Genomic DNA, 10,702 nt, shown 5'->3' on the forward strand with positions numbered 1-10,702 from the left:
GTCAGGTTTGATGAAGGGCTCTTGGATGAAATCGCTGGTGTGTGTGGGTGAAGGGAGTCAGGGGGTAAGCAAATATGAACCTCCTCCCCAGCCTGGTGTGAGCTTAGTCACTTACTGGAGGAATTTAGAACCCTGTCTCCCTCCACTGTGCAAGCTAGCAGAGGCAGAAAGCAGCAGCAGAAGGCCGTGCTGGGTTGATTCCAAACATTCTGAGGCACTCAGAGTGCCAGAAGCCCTAGTCAGTCTTCCCCACTCTTCTTGTAGACCTAGTCCTGTTCATTTGTACTTGGGAGGGTTCCGGGCCAGGACAAGGAGGCATCTAGAAGGAATGCTTTTTTTGATCCTCACTGCTCCCTGTCTCTTCAGCAGGCATCTGAGCTTTCTTTCTCTCTCCTCTCTGCTCTGATGTACTACAAGCCACCCTTCACACCCATTCGATGTATCTTTTCCAAGTTTCTCCTTTCCACTTGTCACTCTCCACTCAAGGACTTACCTTAGCTCCCTGTTGCTCAAGGAATCAGACCCACACTCCTCAGCTGTCCACTACACAGTCTCTACCCAACTCCCCCCAAACTTGCCCTCCTCTGCCCTACATCCCCTCCACACTACCCCCCCAACACCATTCTCCCTGCCCCCACCCCAGCATCCATCAGAGCCTTCCTTCCTGCAGGCTACCCTTCAGGGGAGACTCAGAAGTCCCATCACTTGGAAAGAAATGTTCCTTAGCTGAAACAGAGTAATGGAGTCTTGTCCAAATTATGCTCAAAGAAACAATTTTCTCAATGCTAAGTTTTTTTCCCATCAACTTTTGTTAAACCTTTGGCACCAGCAGCTCTGCCTATCTCTAGTGAGAGTCCACAGATAGGAAAACAAAAAAACAAGTCCTTGGTGAAAAGTTGTGGAAAAGCCTCAGGAACAGCCTATCACACGTCTTCAATAACTTGTTTATTTCACAGGTGCGTGCTCATGTTATGGTTTTATATGTACACAAAAAAATAAATTCCCATTTTCTACTAATAAAATTCTTTGGGTTCATGTGATAGAATTATATACCACATGGTTTTGTGATTGCCTTTTTAGAAAAAATCATGGTGTTCTTTGTATGAGAAAATTATGATTGCTGTGAGCCAGGGCACCTGGGTAACTCTGCAAACCACTGCATCAGACACATCACACCCCTTTTGCCCTAACCTCTCACACGTATTTGTGCCTTTATCATTCTGTTCTGCCTGCGGTCTCACACACCTCCTTTTCTGCCAAGGAATACTTCAGCATTTTTCAAGGTCTCATTCAAAGAACACATCCTCCACGAAGGCATTCTGCCCTGTCTTAAGATCCAGCACATCTCCTTTAGTTCCTTCAGAAATGGATAAAGAGAGAAACACTAGACATCGGAGAAAAGTAGTTAGAAGGAAAACACTAGTGAAATCTACAAGAAAGGGAAACATTAGCATTGAGAAGCGAGATGTTAGAAACCGTGTCGTTCCTCCCAGGAAATACTGCAAAGGTCAGTAGTGGTCATGAAAGGTTCACTTAGTGCCTGAATTTATACAAAGAGAAGAGGGAGGTAATGTATTGAATCTATCCCACTCCGCTAGATGCTTTTCAAAGATTCTAGGTACTCCTTCCTAGTGTCCCTAGCTTACGATGATAAAACTGAGGCTCAGAGAGACTAAATTTGCTCAAATTCACCCACTCAGCAAGTGGTTGTTTCACTGCCTACTAGGCACTGGGCATCTTCATTATCAATCTCACTGAATAGTCAAACAACTCTGTGCGGCAAGAGTTATTATTCCCATTTTTCAGATAGGAAACTAATGTGCAGAGAAGTGAAGTGGCCTCCACCAACAGTCACATAGTCAATAATGATGGAGCTGAGGTATGAAATAGAGCTTTGGCTCTGTATTCACTCTCTATTACTACACAAAGGAGTACAAGTGTCATTTCGTAACTGCAAGAGAAAGCAGTGAATTTGGGATACAGGGAGCAGCAGTCTAACCCGTTGAAGATTTTTTAATAAGCAAAGAGCTTCTTTCAGACATGAGTCTATAGAGCTATTGCCATATTACCATATGGATTACCTCGCTACCATTTACATTTGCAAGGTGTACACATAGTTGTAAATGAATGCTACCGGCAATCTTTGAGGAATGTGTGGGTTGGAAAGGGTAAAATGTGGATCCTGTAATGAAAAATTACATCTCATCATGGAAGGCAGCGTAACACATAGGGAGGAAGAGGAAGACCATATTTAGCATTTATATTCTACTGTGGTTGAGACAACCCTGTCAGAACTGGCCCTGAGGTCAGTTTCCAGGTTCAAAATGAACATTCCTAAGTGGGAAGGTCCAGATGAAACCCAGATAAAGATACAAAGCAATTGGTATGCAGAAAAGAGCAACAGGAGTGAGGAAAGATTTCAAAGGCAGTGCAACTCAGAGGGCATGTGAAATTCTCCCAACTAGGATGCTATCTGGTGGTAAAAAAAAAAAAAAAAATCCTTGAAGGTCAGGCAGAAATGCTGCTCTTTCTGGGCTGTCTAAAGGGGGCCCTACAGGGGCGCCTGGGTGGGTGGCTCAGTCGGTTAAGCGTCCGACTTTGGCTCAGGTCATGATCTCATGGTTTGTCGGTTCGAGCCCCGCGTCAGGCTCTGTGCTGACAGCTGACAGCTGACAGCAGGCTGGAGCCTGCTTTGGATTCTGTGTCTCCGTCTTTCTTTGGCCCTCCCCTGCTCACGCTCTTTCTCTCTCTCTCTCTCTCTCTCTCTCAGAAATAAATAAAAAACATTTAAAAAGGGGGGAGCCTCCAGGTGCAGGGTGGGGGTCTCTTCCAGGGAACTGGCCACATTTAGGAAGGCCAGGCAGACTAAGGAGAAAGGGAAAGTGGTTTTTCAGACCTGTTTAATGTTGCCAGCCCAGTGGATAAGGGGCTGCCTGCAGGGGAGGATGCAGGCTGAGTGAGTCAATGAGGAAGCTGATCCCTTTTTTCTGAACAAGGCCTGGATTTCCAACATGGAAATGGAAGACGTGGACATTTTAGCACACTGTGAATTCCCCTGGGTCACCGAGGGCTGAAATGAGGCTGTAAGGTTTCACCAAGCTCCATGCCATCCCCAATCTGGCTGAAATGAAGCTCTGGGCAGGGCACAGGTAGCGTTGCTAAGGAAATGAAGCACTTCCCTCAGCACGCGCGGTGAGCGGGTGCAGAAGCCAGGTTACCAGCTCATTCCTCTCCCACCGTGTGGGCAAACAGGGGCTGGGGCATATGCCCGAAAACAAATCCACAAAGAGACGCTGGCCCAGCATTTTGCCGTGCAGTCAAAATCACTTGCTGTTCATTCACGTATTCGTTCGTCCTGTAGTGACCGCTTGCTAAGTACAGGTGCTGTGTTTGGGGCTGGGTAATTCAGACAAGCATACAAGAAGGTCTCCTATTAGAGGAGCTTGTCCCGTGGACAATATAGACACAGGAACAATGTGATATATACTTCAATTGAGAGCGTCACAAGGCATATGATCTGGAAGCAATCTTCGTGTGTCTCTTGGCGGATTGGTTTTAGGCACCGAAGAGATGTATCCCATGATTCCAAAATGTGAACGATCATCTATGTAATGGGGGTATAAGATCCCTGACATCCTGTCCCCAAAATACCTATTTTACCTGGTCTCAGTCACGTGTCCTGGCCCTAACATCCTGCAGGCTAGCCACGCATGAGCAATGGCCAGTCCCTAATCATGCCAGTTACTGCCCAGCCTCCCTATGTTTGGGAGAGTTGTTCCTTTTGCCTGGAAGGCCTTTCCTACCTTGCACTGCCCAACAAAGTTCTAGTAATTAGGCATTCCAGCGCTGGTCCAGATGTCAGCTCTCTCCAGTGCCTTCCTTGACCCTAACAGGAAGTACACACTGCTCCTACATTTGTACTCCCAGAACCCATTTACAGGTCTCTGTTATGACACCTGTAAACATCATATGATAGCTATTTGTTCCTGTGCCTTGCATGCACTTCCCACCAGACTGGGAGCTCTTCTCAGACAAGCCTCACACTGACGATCTCAGCCACTCAACAAATGTTTATGGAAGTACAGATTAAAGTTGCTGCTGCATAGACTCCCGTGTGTCTTACCTTAATAAATGCCCACTAAAAGTGATAGCCCAGCTTCATCTGACAGGAGAGATAGGCCATTCACCTTCAATGGTCAGACACTCATCCACTTATTGCTGGGACACTACAGTGCTGAGTGGGGGAAGGGTAGAGGGACAGAAACGTAGTGCAGTAAAATCCAATGTATGGGGCTTTTAAGGCTATAATGCATATATACTGTACTTAGATATGATGTCTAAGCAATAGAGCATATCTAGAATAATACACAATAAACTGTTAACAGTGCATGATTCTGCATAATGGGTACAGGCTGCGAGATAATGTAGATGCTTCTGTTTTCCATTCTACACCTTTCTGTGATGTGTAGATCTTTGTCATGAATCTGTTACTTCTCAAAGAAATAAGACACTAAAATGAATCTTATGACTACATTTTAAATGAACCAATTCAAAGTAGGTCAATGTTACCCAAAAACACACTCTAGAGTCTTACTAGAATGTTCATAGCAGTGTCACTAGTGAGAGCAGAAGCTAGAAACTGCCCAAAAGACCATTAACAGTAAAATGGATGAGTCGGTTTTAATATATTCATACAATGGGATACTACACGGCAGAGAATGAATGACACACAATTACACACTACAGCATGGATGTCTCTGCCAAACATAATGTTGAAGAAAAGAAGCTAGACATGGAAGAGTATGTACTATAGGATTCCATCTGTATAAAGTACAAAAACAGGCAAGATTGATCTATGATAGTAGAAGCCAGAACAGTGGCTACCTTTGTGGGGCGAGGGGAGAGGGAGTTGGTGAGGAGAATGGGGCATGAGGGTTTTTTAGGGAACAGGGAGCTGATAATGTTCTATCTTATAATCTGGGTCTGGATGCACAGAGATGCTTGCTTTGTAAAAATATGATTGTGTACTTGCCTGTCTAGATATTATACTTCACTAAAAAATAAACAAACACACAAAATAGGTCACAATTGAGATGTCTGAGTGCTCCCTTACCCCAAGCTGACAATCTCTCTTAAGAGGCAGAGGCCGACCTTCCAGCCTCCTAGATATTCAGCGATGGGACAGAGGAGACAGAGCCAAGCTGGGCTCCCTACAGCGCCTGCGTCCTGCCCCGAGGCAGAGCCCAAGTGCAAGGAGGAATAGACAGAGGACCAGGGCACCTCCGCGGGACAGAGAAGTCAGAGCTTTCCTGGGATGGGATTCTGTTCTCATACTTTGCATTTATAGTTATGTAGTTTGGCTCTTTAATGGGGGAGAATGCAGAGAAGAGAGAGGAACAGGATGAGGAGAGGTTTATAGGAGGGCGGGCTCTGGTTTAAACAGAGGCTGCGTTATGTCCCAGAGGCAAAGGGCAGGTGAGAGACGACCAGCAAGAATCGCGGAGGAGGACAGACAGAAGAGGACGTTACTTGTTTTTTTTAATATTTTATTTGTTTTTGAGAGAGAGACAGAGACAGCATGAGCAGGGGAGGGTCAGAGAGAGAGAGAGGGAGACACAGAATCCGAAGCAGGCTCCAGGCTCTGGGCTAGCTGTCAGCACAGAGCCTGATGTGGGGCTCGAACCCACGAACCATGAGATCATGACCTGAGCTGAAGTTGGACGCTCAACAGACTGAGCCACCCAGGTGCCCCAGGACGTTACTTGTTTTTAAACACTCTGATCATTTGGCTTCATGCGGCAATCAGGGGGAAGGCTGCTCCAGGTCGAAAGGGCAGACTGAGAGGCACCTGGGTGGCTCAGTCGGTTAAGCGTCCGACTTCGGCTCAGGGCATGATCTTATGGTTCATGAGTTCAAGCCCCACATCGGGCTCTGTGCTAACAGCTCAGAGCCTGGAGCCTGCTTTAGATTCTGTGTCTCCCTCTCTCCGCCCCTCCCCTGCTCATGCTCTGTCTCTCAAAAATAAATAAATGTTAAAAACTAAAAAAAAAAAAGAAAGGGCAGGCTGATACCTAGTTGAGGCCAGATGACCAAATCTACTGAGGAGGCGTCTCACCTGGGGGCTCTCTTACCAGCTGGCCACACTTGATCTTTCCTTTGGCCCAACTCAAAATAAATACAGCCCCCCTCCGCAAGCCTGACAGAGCTGCAGCAGAGGTGGGCGCGTAACAAACCCAGCCAAGAGCTGAAAGAGCCGCCCTCCTTCCCACCCGCTCTCCAGCTGCCGCGGGAAGCAGGCCCACGATGGAGTCCGCGTCCCGGCCTGGCCAGCCTGCTCTTCCCGCGGGCAGTGTCAAAGCCAGGCTTCGCAGAGCTCCAGGCGGGCAGNGAACGTCACAGTGCTAACCCCTGGCCAGACGAAATTCTCCTCTAACAGCATTAAAGGAAGCAGGAAGAGCCCTCTGAGTGGTCAAAATAGATTTTGCCAAGTCTACACATTCAAGTGCATCCACTTCCTCATTGCAGGCGCCCTTCAGCTCTCAGAACTCATGGACTCTCTCCGCCCAATTCGAACCCACATGGTTTGCTGCTTTCCGAGCCCTTGGAGGAGCAGAAGCAGAAAATGAGCAGAAGGGTGTTCTTAATGGATTGAGAAGTTCCGATTGACAACCCAGCGTGGAAAAGGAGCAAGGTAACTTCAAAGACAAGACACAGGATTCCCCTCAAGTTGTAGCAGCCTGAGTCTCCTTCACGTGAGGACACGCAGTCCTTCTTGGGCCTCAGAGAAGTTGGATGCCGGCATGTGACTGGTTCCACGAACAGACATCTCTGTCCTGCATGGTCACACCGAAGGGCCCAGGAGGCTGGAGTGCACCATGGAGATACCGCTGCAGGGCTCTGTTCCTTTCTGAAGGCTGCCAGAAGCCATAGGAAGTTTCCAAAGATTTCTACCCTTCGATTTTTTTTTTTTTTAAAGTTTTGGGCTTAAGGAAGAAATCCCTCAGCCACCAGGAATCAAAATATGATGTGTGCTGGGTACCTGAGTGGCTCCATCAGTTAAGCATCTGACTCTTGTTTTTGGCTCAGGTCATGATCTCATGGTTCATGAGTTGGAGCCCTGAGACAGACTCTGTGCTGACAGTGCAGAGCCTGATTGGGGCTCGCTCTCGTTCTCTCTCCCTCTCTCTCTCTCCCCCCTCCCCCCTCCTGCTGTCACTCGTGCGCTCTCTCTCTCTCAAAAGAAATAAAACTTTTAAAAAATTGTTAAACGTGATGTGTGCCCCTTGAGGGTAGATGCTGTATAAAACCTAATAACTGAAAGTTCGGAAAAGGAAGCAGGAGAGAGGATGTTCTCAAGCTTAGGAAATGAGCCGGGAGAAGAATAAGGTTCCATGAGGCCAGTTGGTCAGAGGCCTGACTGGCTCCTTCATAAGTGTGAAAGCTCAGATATATTTTTTAATCTCTCACTTTGACCCTCAGTTTTCACAGCTGCAAACTGGGTTTTGGTACTGCCTCCGAGGAGGACCGGGAATATTAAATAAGACCATGTCTGTGAAGCATCTAGCACAGAGCCTGGCATACAGGGGATGTTCAGTGAATGTAATTTCCATTCTCTTTCTACAGTGGCCTTAATGGAGACCAAATCTTGCTGGCCCAGGATAATAATTCCCAAGGCAGGTGGAAGTTACTGGAGCAAGTTCCCAAAGAAACACAGGGACTTTCTTGGCAGCGGCGAGTGAGCAGCCAGAGGCCCAAAGGCAAGATGAAGGAAATCAGCAGAGGGAGATTGCAGGAACATGGACCTTGTATTACAAGTGTCGGAGCGAGGGCTCCGTGCGAGATCTACATTCGGCTCCTGACTCCAATTCCTACTCTTACATCTTAGGCAAATTACCTAACCTCTCCGTGCCTCAGTTTCCTCATCTGTAAAATAGGATAATAATGGTGTCTACCTCACAGGGTTGTTAGGAGAACCGAGTGGGTCACTATAAGCAAATCCCCTAACGGGCCTGGCACGGTGAAGTGCTCATTCAGTGCTCGCCGTGGTCACCTTCCTTTCCCGGGGCCGAGGCAGCCCAGCAGCATGGGGGATAGGGGGCTTCGGAGGGGTCCCCTTAGGTATGCTCGCCCTCTCACTGCGTGCTGGCTCTGTGACCTGGAGTGATTTATGTAACCTTCCTGTACCGAAAATTCCTCATCTGTGAAAAGTGGAGGTGATAATAATAGCACCTCCCTCAGAGGACTGTTGTTGGGACTAAATGTGCTAACACATGTGAAGGGTTTGGAAAGTGTCTGGCTCATATTAAGCACTCAGTAAATGTCAGCTGTTATTATTCCCTGGCTATAAGGAGCCCTGTATGCAATACGGCCCCTGTTTGCTTAAAGAGACATTGAATCTGAAACAGTTTCTTTTCTCTCCTCCATTTTTAGGGTATTTATTTCTGAATTCTAGAAAGGAAGATGTGCTGGCCAAAGGGAATTCTTTGTCTCGCCCTTGAAGACAAAACAAACGAACAAACAAACAAACATTTCCTTACCTTTTTGACATTGTCCTCAAGTCCCTTCCTCCCACTAATACCAGAGTGGAAAAGGCCCCCAGGGACCACGTAGCCCACACGGGCCTCCACATGTGGCCACACTCATCACAATAGTTGTAACAGAGGAAGACAAGCAGTTTCTCAACGTGAGGGACAAAGGGCCGGCCACGGACACATTTGCCACTGCCGTTTTGGTGATCAGCTGGAGGCAGGGTTGCCTGCCTTAAACCTTAACTTGCTTTTGGGATTGTAGGAAGAACTTTAAAAGCTGTTCTCTGGGGCGCCTGGGTGGCTTAGTTGGTTGAGCGTCCGACTTTCACTTAGGTCATGATCTCGTGGTTCGTGGGTTCGAGCCCCGCGTCGGGCTCTGTGCTGACTGCCAGCTCAGAGCCTGGAGCCTATTTCAGCGTCTGTATCTCCCTCTCTCTCTGACCCTCCCTGCTCACGCTCTCTCTCTCTCTTCTAGAAATAAATAAAAATATTAAAAAAAAAAAAAGCTGCTCCCTAAGGGAAACCGACATTTTCAGGCTTGGGGCAAGGGACTTCTTTTTCCATCCTTCCATGCTGTTTCCCTGAAGACACACTGAGAATCAAGGAACAAGGTGCAAGTTATCCTATTGCAATTAAGTGAGTTTTGCTGCCACTGGAAGACAAAAGCTGTGTTGACCCTGGATGAGCATTGGTCCCTCTTTTTGTTATGTTTTCCAGTCCCGTTACTCTCCTGGAGCCGACGGATGGTACATTAGAACACATGCTGAACAAAACCTTCAATAAATAATGTTCTGAGGAGGAAAGACTCAATGTACTAGACCAAGAACTTCTAAATACTGACCTTTAATTCTTTTAAAGCGAAGGTAACCAGAGAAGATGGAGAGTGTGATGGGGATGGGAGCAGAGGATGTAAGTCACCAAGAAGAAGCAGAAGAAAAGAAGGAAGAGGCATGGAGAAAAGGCATCAGAAACACCAAACAAAATGGAATGAACTCTGAGCCCAGGACTCAGCCTGATAAGGTAGGTCATCATGAGCTACACCCTCATGGCTCACACCACAGCCACAGTGCCCGAGCCCAAGGGCCTCCCTGCCCAACACAAGCTCCAAATTTTAGAATCACAGACTCTTAGAACTAGAACAGTACTCACCCTTAGGATGGTGGTTTCTCTGCACTACCCCTAAATCTTCCCGTGTAAGTTTGTCCTGTGGCAGGACACTCATTACCGGTGGGAGTGTTCCTTCACTGGGCCACTCAATGTCCCCAAATCCTTCCGAATGCTGTATTAAACCAAAATCTGCTTCCCTGTGATATCAACCAATTCTGTCCTCCACCATTTGGAGTTCAAATGTATTTCCTGGTGGTTTGCTGAGGCACATGCTATTTCTCCCACATATAGGCTCTGGGGCCTGTCTGCCTTAGTTCTTATCCAGGTTCAGCATCCTACAAGCTCTGTGACCACTGGCGAATGACTTAATCTCTCTGTGCCTCAGCTTCTCATCACAAAATGCAGATATTAGTAGCAGTGACCACTCCATTATTATTATTATGAGCATTAAGGGAGATAATCTGTGGAGAATTGTATATGGCATGAACAGGTGATATATTAAGTGCTCAGTAAACTCCAGCTGCTGAATTGTGCAATAGACTGGAGGCTCCTCTAAGACAAAGACTAGATTTTATCCATCTCTTTAACCTTTTTTTGCCTAGTGCAGGGTCTGGCTGAGTATTTGGCACAAAATCAATGTTTACTGAATAACCAAATATTTAATTGACAGTAGCTCTATTCTGGTGTAAATCCCTATACGTGATCTCGTGTCTGTGACAACCTTCTTATAAAAACCCATCCCCCAGCTTCTCTGCTGCCCCCATTTAGCCACTCTTTATTACTACTTAATCCCAAAATACCAACTTCTCTTCCCAAGGTGTGATAGAGAGCTTTGCCTTGAGGCAAAGGTCACGAGTCATTCTCCAGGCACCAAGTCTAACCCTGTGGAGGAAGTTGCTGGGAAGTATCCTTCACTCTTTCCTGTAACTAGAGTCACACTGTGATTGAGGTACTAAGGCTTATATGGTAAGGACCTGTGGACAAGCGGGCTACAGGCCTTCTGGAAGGCTGGGGCCTGAGAGACAGACTCAAGCGAAGAGGAATAAGAAAGTTCTTCTGGAGAAACT

The sequence above is a fragment of the Crocuta crocuta genome, unplaced genomic scaffold, assembly GCF_008692635.1.
Source record: "Crocuta crocuta isolate KB4526 unplaced genomic scaffold, BGI_CrCroc_1.0 scaffold70, whole genome shotgun sequence".
Taxonomy (NCBI): Eukaryota; Metazoa; Chordata; class Mammalia; order Carnivora; family Hyaenidae; genus Crocuta; species Crocuta crocuta.